Source organism: Salmo salar, chromosome 02 (assembly GCF_965601325.2).
Source record: "Salmo salar chromosome 02, fSalSal1, whole genome shotgun sequence".
Classification (NCBI taxonomy): Eukaryota; Metazoa; Chordata; class Actinopteri; order Salmoniformes; family Salmonidae; genus Salmo; species Salmo salar.
In genome coordinates, this window is record NC_138292.1 from 27,002,845 (window position 1) to 27,015,198 (window position 12,354).

Sequence of the window (12,354 nt, forward strand, 5' to 3'; positions counted from 1 at the left end):
TGAAAGCTAAGAACTTTATCTACATTTTGTATCCCGGGTTCCTAGAACATTCCCTATCAAAAGAATTTCACGTGTTTAATTAAAACTCAAAAAACAAAACTTCAAAGATTCCCTGTGTGTATAACTTCTAAGATCCCATATGTGTGTATACCCCTTTAAGATATTGTGGCTTCTAGGTGTACAGAAGGAACACTATTAGCTCTCCAATTTAGCTTCTTGCGATACCTATCAGGTGAGGGACTGTGTTGATCTCCACTAATCATGTGTACATTTTACATTTTAGTCATTTAGCAGATGCTCTTATCCAGAGCGACTTACAGTAGTGAATGCATACATTTCATACAACTCATACATTTTTTTTTTTCTGTGCTGGCCCCCCGTGGGAATCGAACCCACAACCCTGGTGTTGCAAACACCATGCTCTACCAACTGAGCTACAGGGAAGGCCCTGTCTACCCAGTCTGGATTTTCCTCCCCTGTGACACCCACTGGCCCATGTCCTCCCACCTTTCTGAAGGCTCCCTGGCGAGAGATACATAGGGCTCCACCTTTCTCTGAACAATGTCTGGTCTTGTGGAAGTAGCTCCACTTCCACAGCAACATGAGTGCTGTCATAGTGTAACCACTTTAAGCTCCCTGGGCAAGGTGGGACGTTTGCGTCCCACCTAGTCAACAGCCAGTGGAATTGTGTGGCGCGAAATACAAATACCTCAAAAAAGCTATAACTTCAATTTCTCAAACATATGACTATTTTACACAATTTTAAAGACAAGACTCTCGTTAACCTGTTGAGGGTAGGGGGCAGTATTGACACGGCTGGATAAAAAACGGACCCGATTTAATCTGGTTACTACTCCTGCCCAGTAACTAGAATATGCATATAATTATTGGCTTTGGATAGAAAACACTCCAAAGTTTCTAAACCTGTTTGAATGGTGTCTGTGAGTATAACAGAACTCAAATGGCAGGTCAAAACCTGAGAGATTCCTTTACAGGAAGTGGCCTGTCTGACCATTTATTGTCTTTCTTTGACATCTCTTTCCAAAACTTAGGATCTCTGCGGTAACGTGACACTTCCCACGGCTCCAATAGGCTCTCAGCGCCCGGGAAAAACCTGAATGTCGTCATTCCAGCCCCAGGCTGAAACACATTATCGCCTTTCTCAAGTGGCCGATCAAGGGACAGTGGGCTTAGGCGCGTGCACTGGCCGCCCCCGTCTTTGTGTTTTTTCCTCTGTTTACCGAAAAGGAGATTCCCGGTCGGAATATTATCACTATTTTACGAGATAAATTGCATAAAAATTGATTTTAAACAGCGGTTGACATGCTTCGAAGTACGGTAATGGAATATTTAGAATTTTTTTGTCACGAATTGCGCCATGCTCGTAACCCTGATTTACCCTTTAGGATAGTGTCTGGAACGCACGAACAAAACGCCACGATTTGGATATAACGATGGATTATTTTGGACCAAACCAACATTTGTTATTGAAGTAGCAGTCCTGGGAGTGCATTCTGAACAAGACAACAAAGGTAATCAAACTTTTGTAATAGTAAATCTGACTTTGGTCAGGGCTAAACTTGGTCGGTGTCTAAATGGCTAGCCGTGATGGCTGGGCTATCTACTGAGAATATTGCAAAATGTGCCTTCACCAAAAAGCTATTTTAAAATCGGACACCTCGATTGCACAAAGGAGTTCTGTATCTATAATTCTTAAAATAATTGTTATGTTTTTTGTGAACGTTTATCGTGAGTAATTTAGTAAATTGTTAGTAAATTCCCCGGAAGTTTGCGGGGGGCATGCTAGTTCTGAACGTCACATGCTAATGTAAAAAGTTGGTTTTGATATAAATATGAACTTGATTGAACAAAACATGCATGTATTGTATAACATAATGTCCTAGGATTGTCATCTGATGAAGATCATCAAAGGTTAGTGCTGCATTTAGCTGTCTTCTGGGTTTATGTGACATTATATGCTAGCTTGAAAAATGGGTGTCTGATTATTTCTGTCTGGGTACTCTGCTGACATAATCTAATGTTTTGCTTTCGTTGTAAAGCCTTTTTGAAATCGGACAGTGTGGTTAGATTAACAAGAGTCTTGTCTTTAAAATGCTGTAAAATAGTCATATGTTTGAGAAATTGAAGTAATAGCATTTCTAAGGTATTTAAAAATCGCGCCACGGGATTCAACTGGCTGTTGCGTAGATGGGACGAATTCGTCCCGCCTAGCACAGAGAGGTTCAATTGGTCAATATACATTAGGCAGGCTAATGTACTGAGATCTAACGGATAACTGATCTAGAGTATATTAGCGGGGAGGGTAGTTGAGACCTAACCGGGTGCAAAAACTTGGTCTGACTATTCTATGGAAGAAGGGAAACCTAATATAGCGGAGTGAGATACGAGATATTATTGTCAACAGTTACATGGACCAATAGATAAATAGGCCATTAACGCTTAGGCCTCAACATTAGATAGTTTACATTGGTTGTGGCCACAGATACCTAGGGTCATTACGGACCCCGCTTCGTTGCCTAGGATGGCTCTACACCCAATTCCTCTCTTTCAATCGCATAGAATACTGCCTATATCAGGGTTCTCTATACCATATTCTGAAGACAGGTCACCAGGTTAGTATGCCCTACCGGGAACGGATATTTCGCCGTTTAACACCTAGACTACACTAACTTCCTTCTCCACTCCATGCAATCATTTAGGTATTATTCCCCAAATCCGCATATATAAAGATTTACTGACCTTTGTCTTGTAGGCTGGGAAAAGCAATGTAGGTTGGATTCCGTCACCATCCCTGTCGTCCTTAGATATTTACTGGCCTGTTATGGAACCCCAATTTCAGGGGACAGGTCTTTGATTCACGAGTCAATGACCCGCCCGTGCACGGTTTTCGGTGTGTTACCTTAGGAAGACAGGGACAGATTTTGGAATCCGGCTCGAAGGACCAAATTGTTACGTGAATTAAGTTATCAATGTTCTTAAACCGAACTTCAATTAAACTACTCAGTCTACCCCACCAGATTGTGTAAGATTCTGGTTGAATGAAGCAGACGGATAGCCAGCCTAAAAGGGTCAAAACGTTTATTTATGAGAGCTCTGAAAGTCCTTACAATGTACAAAGCCTTTTATATTAACACACACACACACACACACACACACACACACACACACACACACACACACACACACACACACACACACACACACACACACACACACACCAGTAGAGAACTCCACCCAGCTTTAGGCGGCTGTATTTTTCCACAGTACCCAGACCACCTGTCTCCTATTTTTCCACAGTACCCAGACCACCTGTCTCCTATTTTTCCACAGTACCCAGACCACCTGTCTCCTTATCTTTTGCCAGCCTAACTGTTCCCAGGCCGTTGTTTCTCTCCCTAACTTAAGGAGGCCTCTTCTCCTGTTCCTTTCCCAAGGTTGTCTTATCAACTCTGCCCTGCTCATTTTTTGAAGTGGTTACAGTGTCTTTCTCACACACAGTATTGGAATAGAGTTTTTAACCCATAATTATAGCCTTATTTCGAATACATTTCAACAGGTTATAAGGTTTCTGAGTGAAATCATTTAGTCAAACCTTTAATCATATAATTTCCATTACAATCCACCCGATTGACTAAATATTTCACATACACTATAACACATCTATTTTTATTGGATTTAGAAATGTCACACAAAATCTAACTAATTTGGTAATGTTACACAAAATCAAACTAATTCAGAAATGTCACACAAAATCAAACTAATTCAGAACATCAAAGAAAACAAATGCATATACTGTCACGAAATCAAAGTAATTCAGAATATCAAGGAAAACAAATGCATATACTGTCAACACATACTTATCGATGACTGTTCTAAGCCTATCTCCAATCATAACACTTCGGGTCAGGATTTTTGTTATGACCTTTACTTAAAGAAACAGTCTTCCTAAACTCTAAAGATGGTCTCCTCTAACATGGGCTCCTCATAATTGAATGAATCCTCCACCAGGCTCGGCGGTAAGTTTTTGTCGTCCCATTGATCTGAACTTGGAATCGGTCCGTATCTCCCCATCTGCTCCGTTATCGATCTCTCCAGAACCCTGGAAATGAGACCTCTCGCACACGGGACCAAACAACAACCACACAACACAAACACACTCATACAGGTGAAAGCAGCCCATAATACAGTTCTTACAACACTTTTCCATTTCCCAAACATGGGCTGTGTTATCAGGAATGTACGTGCAGCAATGAACCTAATCATTCTACCTACACCGCCCTCTTCTGCCAATAACATATCGAGAGTCAGTCTATTTTACCAGGTCATGAGGGAGGTGGCGGATAATTGGTCAGGGAACCCCTTTCCTGCATCCCCGGTTTCATTCATGAATCTCTGTTGCATTAACCCAATGATGTCATTAATCCAATCCACATTTTATTTATTATCAACTACCAAAAGAACGTAGTGGTAAAGTCTTCACCTATTTGATTCATAGCTTTGTATTCATCTGGAACTTCCCTGGGGATGCCAATAGCATCCATCTAGACAAAGCTACTCCCATCCTGGTCAAAACTCCTTCTGTGCCTACTTTAGCCTCCTATAACTGACCTCTGATGACTAACTCGAACTGGTTGGACCAACAACCCCGGGCGCAAGTTCCTAACCACCCTTTGTGGTATCTTCTGTTGTATGCGTCCTTTGCGGGTACTAGCCCACCCTACATCAGTTATAGGTGCTGTGAGGTTAAAAAATGTCTCCTGTACTTTCAAACCTAAGTCAGTCACATTAACGATTACCTTTCAGCCATTAAAATCATCTAAGTTCTTGGTGCCATTCTTATATCTATAACACTGGTATTCATCAGGAGTTAAGGTGAACCGAGGTGGGTTGGCTGAGTACTTCAATCTGGCCAACCCAGTCCCTGTAAAGTTATTTGCTTTCCCATGAGATTGTTTAATGTTTACCTTAAATTCTACATCTTGATCTTCTTTGATTCCTTATTCTGTATGTCACTCATCAGTGTATTATATAGTTTACTTCTTCTCAATGACAACGGTATTGTATGATTAGTACCGGAAGGTGGTGCATCTGAATGTATCAGAAAGGTTACCAAAACTATGATGCAGCTCAGAGTCCCTACGCTTCCCAAAAACTGCCAACCCTCTCCTGCCCTTAGTCTCTCTGCTAGGTACCACCCCATACTCACACCTCTAGGAGCACCCACAGTGATGAACAGTCGGTATAGGGAATCTTCGTTAAGGAGGTGACCCCCGGACCCTGTTGGTACTCGGTTCTTCTCCTAACTCCGTGTGTGATCAGCAGTGCTCATATGTGTACATACCTTCTTGCAGTGGGTAACGTGGACCCAAGTGACTCTCTCAGCTTTTCTAATGACAAAGACAGTGGTTTAACAGAACCTGGTATGGGTCTTCCCAACGGGGCTGCTTCCAGTCTTTTCTCCTCAGGGAATGGATCCACACCCAGTCTCCTGGTTGGATTGAGTGAATCACCTTCTCCTGTAATTCACCTGTTGGACACAAAAACTTGGACATACGGGTTTGGTTAACAAACAGTCTTCTCATGTGCTCTGCTAGTATTTCTTCAACTTCTATATCTACCTGTTCTGGTATCTCTAACTCTGGTATTCTATTTGTTCAACCTGATTAGCTAAAATGTCATCCATCATTTAAAGAGATCCTAGTAAACCAACTCTAGGGATAATATCTTGACCTAATATTTTAGTTACCATAATCATGTCCACCAAGTAGGTTGGGAACGCTTCTACCCATTTGCTATACTTATCTATTATTGTTAAACACCCCTTCTTCCCCTCTCTTCGGAATAGTTCAATAAGTCCATTTCCAATTGTTGGAATGGATATCCTACAATTTTTTTTAAGTAGTTATTCTCTAGGCCACTAGGTCTTTCCTAACCTGCAGTGTTTCCTTACCTGCTCTATCACCTGTTCTACTATCCTACCCCCCTGTTGACACCTGGCTCCGCCCATGTGTCAATATTGCCGCATATCTAAACAGTGTCTTGGTAAGATTAGTAAATTATCCTTATGTCAGACCTTCTCTTGTGGGATTGCCCCCTTTCATTTTCCACATGTCCAATTCTCCCTTGGGCATTCATCCTTGGCTATCCTGTAACAATTCTCTGTCAAGTGTCTTTATCTTCTTTAAGATTTAACAACTACTTTCAACAAAATGATCATATCTTTTCCTAGCGAATTTACCAAACATAACTTAAAATCAAAACTAAAATACCTGCCTCTCCTCCTAACTTTTCGTATTTTTTAAAACCAATGGAGCCGATAGTTTCTCCATGAATTAATATCCTAAAGCTAAGCAAACCAAACTAAATTATCTTCCTATCTTCTATTCTTATTATGTATTTTCTGTCTGTCCCAGTATTATTTCTGTCCTCACCTGTTTATAATTTGACTGTGCTGGTCTCCACTCACTAACTGTTATCTAATTCTTCTGTGTCCCTTTTATCTTCCCTTCCTTGCTTATGCTCTCCTCCTGCTACTTCCAACCCATCAAGGTCTCAGCAGTGCAGGGGAGGACTTCCCCGTCTGCCCTTACGTCTATCTGTCTGTCGCTCTTTCTCATAACAGTCAGTATCAAATATGGGTTGTTTCCAAATATTGACTAAATGTCTCATTGTCTCCTTGGTTGCACTCCTGAATTTTAGAAAAATCAACCTGTCTTAGTCTTAATATCCAGATTATTCCATAGCTACTTAAATTTATCTTGATACCCTCAATGATCCTGGATCACCTACATATGTCATATATTCCTGTCCTGTTGGCTTAGAATATATCCTCCTAAATACTTGACATAAGTCTACCATTATTAAACTTATTCAACAACAAAATATAATAATACTATTATATCAATTCCACAGCCTTGTTGTGTTAAATCTCTTCCACTGAATACAACCACAGCTGACTTCCTAAGGGAAAATACTTATCTAGATAATGTAAGAAATACCCCTACTACTGATCAAAATATTTTCAAATAACATAATCAGATCAAAATGACTAATCTGAATTACTCCACCAAGAAAAATTATTGTACCCTTATCGTTCTAGGAAAATAGACTTAAGGAAGCCTACCCTTAGTCTAAGGCTTTTCCCTTTTAGTCTTCTCATTGGTTCAAATGATCAATTGTGTCCAAGAACTTTAACTCCATCATAATTATCAGTTCTACGAATTTCCTTAACCTCTCTGGGCTAGGCGGGACGAATTCGTCCCACCTACGCAACAGCCAGTTGAATCCCGTGGCGCGATTTTCAAATACCTTAGAAATGCTATTACTTCAATTTCTCAAACATATGACTATTTTACAGCATTTTAAAGACAAGACTCTTGTTAATCTAACCACACTGTCCGATTTCAAAAAGGCTTTACAACGAAAGCAAAACATTAGATTATGTCAGCAGAGTACCCAGCCAGAAATAATCAGACACCCATTTTTCAAGCTAGCATATAATGTCACATAAACCCAGAAGACAGCTAAATGCAGCACTAACCTTTGATGATCTTCATCAGATGACAATCCTAGGACATTATGTTATACAATACATGCATGTTTTGTTCAATCAAGTTCATATTTATATCAAAAAACAGCTTTTTACATTAGCATTTGACGTTCAGAAGTAGCATACCCCCCACAAACTTCCGGGGAATTTACTAACAATTTACTAAATTACTCACGATAAACGTTCACAAAAAACATAACAATTATTTTAAGAATTATAGATACAGAACTCCTTTGTGCAATCGAGGTATCCGATTTTAAAATAGCTTTTCGGTGAAAGCACATTTTGCAATATTCTCAGTAGATAGCCCAGCCATCACGTCTAGCCATTTAGACACCCACCAAGTTTAGCCCTGACCAAAGTCAGATTTACTATTACAAAAGTTTGATTACCTTTGTTGTCTTGTTCAGAATGCACTCCCAGGACTGCTACTTCAATAACAAATGTTGGTTTGGTCCAAAATAATCCATCGTTATATCCAAATAGCGGCGTTTTGTTCGTGCGTTCCAGACACTATCCGAAATGGTAAATCAGGGTTACGAGCATGGCGCAATTCGTGACAAAAAAATTCTAAATATTCCATTACCGTACTTCGAAGCATGTCAACCGCTGTTTAAAATCCATTTTTATGCCATTTTTCTCGTAAAAAAGCGATAATATTCCGACCGGGAATCTCCGTTTAGGTAAACAGAGGAAAGAAAACAAAGCTTTCGGTCGACGCGGGCACGAGCCTGAGTCTCACAGTACTGTAACCAGCCACTACCCAAACGCGCTACTTTTTTTCAGCCAGAGCCTGCAAAGCCACGATTCAGCTTTTTGCCGCCTTCTGAGAGCCTATGGCAGTCGTAGGAAGTGTCACGTAACAGCAGAGATCCTTTGTAATGGATAGAGATGGCAAAGAAGGCCAAGAAATGGTCAGACAGGGTACTTCCTGTACAGAATCTTCTCAGGTTTTGACCTGCCATTTCAGTTCTGTTATACTCACAGACACCATTCAAACAGCTTTAGAAACTTTGGAGTGTTTTCTATCCAAAGCTAATAATTATATGCATATTCTAGTTACTGGGCAGGAGTAGTAACCAGATTAAATCGGGTCCGTTTTTTATCCAGCCCTAACAGGTTAAAGTCAGTATCACAAATGACCTTAAATTCACTATCCAAATGGCTTTTCAATGCGGCTGATCAGACCGCAAAGGAAAAGTCACCAGAGGGGTCAAAAGTCATACCACCCTTTCAGAACCGTGTTTCTTACTCCATTAGACAAATGAAAGCTAAGAACTTTATCTACATTTTGTATCCCGGGTTCCTAGAACATTCCCTATCAAAAGAATTTCACGTGTTTAATTAAAACTCAAAAAACAAAACTTCAAAGATTCCCTGTGTGTATAACTTCTAAGATCCCATATGTGTGTATACCCCTTTAAGATATTGTGGCTTCTAGGTGTACAGAAGGAACACTATTAGCTCTCCAATTTAGCTTCTTGCGATACCTATCAGGTGAGGGACTGTGTTGATCTCCACTAATCATGTGTACATTTTACATTTTAGTCATTTAGCAGATGCTCTTATCCAGAGCGACTTACAGTAGTGAATGCATACATTTCATACAACTCATACATTTTTTTTTTTCTGTGCTGGCCCCCCGTGGGAATCGAACCCACAACCCTGGTGTTGCAAACACCATGCTCTACCAACTGAGCTACAGGGAAGGCCCTGTCTACCCAGTCTGGATTTTCCTCCCCTGTGACACCCACTGGCCCATGTCCTCCCACCTTTCTGAAGGCTCCCTGGCGAGAGATACATAGGGCTCCACCTTTCTCTGAACAATGTCTGGTCTTGTGGAAGTAGCTCCACTTCCACAGCAACATGAGTGCTGTCATAGTGTAACCACTTTAAGCTCCCTGGGCAAGGTGGGACGTTTGCGTCCCACCTAGTCAACAGCCAGTGGAATTGTGTGGCGCGAAATACAAATACCTCAAAAAAGCTATAACTTCAATTTCTCAAACATATGACTATTTTACACAATTTTAAAGACAAGACTCTCGTTAACCTGTTGAGGGTAGGGGGCAGTATTGACACGGCTGGATAAAAAACGGACCCGATTTAATCTGGTTACTACTCCTGCCCAGTAACTAGAATATGCATATAATTATTGGCTTTGGATAGAAAACACTCCAAAGTTTCTAAACCTGTTTGAATGGTGTCTGTGAGTATAACAGAACTCAAATGGCAGGTCAAAACCTGAGAGATTCCTTTACAGGAAGTGGCCTGTCTGACCATTTATTGTCTTTCTTTGACATCTCTTTCCAAAACTTAGGATCTCTGCGGTAACGTGACACTTCCCACGGCTCCAATAGGCTCTCAGAGCCCGGGAAAAACCTGAATGTCGTCATTCCAGCCCCAGGCTGAAACACATTATCGCCTTTCTCAAGTGGCCGATCAAGGGACAGTGGGCTTAGGCGCGTGCACTGGCCGCCCCCGTCTTTGTGTTTTTTCCTCTGTTTACCGAAAAGGAGATTCCCGGTCGGAATATTATCACTATTTTACGAGATAAATTGCATAAAAATTGATTTTAAACAGCGGTTGACATGCTTCGAAGTACGGTAATGGAATATTTAGAATTTTTTTGTCACGAATTGCGCCATGCTCGTAACCCTGATTTACCCTTTAGGATAGTGTCTGGAACGCACGAACAAAACGCCACGATTTGGATATAACGATGGATTATTTTGGACCAAACCAACATTTGTTATTGAAGTAGCAGTCCTGGGAGTGCATTCTGAACAAGACAACAAAGGTAATCAAACTTTTGTAATAGTAAATCTGACTTTGGTCAGGGCTAAACTTGGTCGGTGTCTAAATGGCTAGCCGTGATGGCTGGGCTATCTACTGAGAATATTGCAAAATGTGCCTTCACCAAAAAGCTATTTTAAAATCGGACACCTCGATTGCACAAAGGAGTTCTGTATCTATAATTCTTAAAATAATTGTTATGTTTTTTGTGAACGTTTATCGTGAGTAATTTAGTAAATTGTTAGTAAATTCCCCGGAAGTTTGCGGGGGGCATGCTAGTTCTGAACGTCACATGCTAATGTAAAAAGTTGGTTTTGATATAAATATGAACTTGATTGAACAAAACATGCATGTATTGTATAACATAATGTCCTAGGATTGTCATCTGATGAAGATCATCAAAGGTTAGTGCTGCATTTAGCTGTCTTCTGGGTTTATGTGACATTATATGCTAGCTTGAAAAATGGGTGTCTGATTATTTCTGTCTGGGTACTCTGCTGACATAATCTAATGTTTTGCTTTCGTTGTAAAGCCTTTTTGAAATCGGACAGTGTGGTTAGATTAACAAGAGTCTTGTCTTTAAAATGCTGTAAAATAGTCATATGTTTGAGAAATTGAAGTAATAGCATTTCTAAGGTATTTAAAAATCGCGCCACGGGATTCAACTGGCTGTTGCGTAGATGGGACGAATTCGTCCCGCCTAGCACAGAGAGGTTCAATTGGTCAATATACATTAGGCAGGCTAATGTACTGAGATCTAACGGATAACTGATCTAGAGTATATTAGCGGGGAGGGTAGTTGAGACCTAACCGGGTGCAAAAACTTGGTCTGACTATTCTATGGAAGAAGGCAAACCTAATATAGCGGAGTGAGATACGAGATATTATTGTCAACAGTTACATGGACCAATAGATAAATAGGCCATTAACGCTTAGGCCTCAACATTAGATAGTTTACATTGGTTGTGGCCACAGATACCTAGGGTCATTACGGACCCCGCTTCGTTGCCTAGGATGGCTCTACACCCAATTCCTCTCTTTCAATCGCATAGAATACTGCCTATATCAGGGTTCTCTATACCATATTCTGAAGACAGGTCACCAGGTTAGTATGCCCTACCGGGAACGGATATTTCGCCGTTTAACACCTAGACTACACTAACTTCCTTCTCCACTCCATGCAATCATTTAGGTATTATTCCCCAAATCCGCATATATAAAGATTTACTGACCTTTGTCTTGTAGGCTGGGAAAAGCAATGTAGGTTGGATTCCGTCACCATCCCTGTCGTCCTTAGATATTTACTGGCCTGTTATGGAACCCCAATTTCAGGGGACAGGTCTTTGATTCACGAGTCAATGACCCGCCCGTGCACGGTTTTCGGTGTGTTACCTTAGGAAGACAGGGACAGATTTTGGAATCCGGCTCGAAGGACCAAATTGTTACGTGAATTAAGTTATCAATGTTCTTAAACCGAACTTCAATTAAACTACTCAGTCTACCCCACCAGATTGTGTAAGATTCTGGTTGAATGAAGCAGACGGATAGCCAGCCTAAAAGGGTCAAAACGTTTATTTATGAGAGCTCTGAAAGTCCTTACAATGTACAAAGCCTTTTATATTAACACACACACACACACACACACACACACACACACACACACACACACACACCAGTAGAGAACTCCACCCAGCTTTAGGCGGCTGTATTTTTCCACAGTACCCAGACCACCTGTCTCCTATTTTTCCACAGTACCCAGACCACCTGTCTCCTATTTTTCCACAGTACCCAGACCACCTGTCTCCTTATCTTTTGCCAGCCTAACTGTTCCCAGGCCGTTGTTTCTCTCCCTAACTTAAGGAGGCCTCTTCTCCTGTTCCTTTCCCAAGGTTGTCTTATCAACTCTGCCCTGCTCATTTTTTGAAGTGGTTACAGTGTCTTTCTCACACACAGTATTGGAATAGAGTTTTTAACCCATAATTATAGCCTTA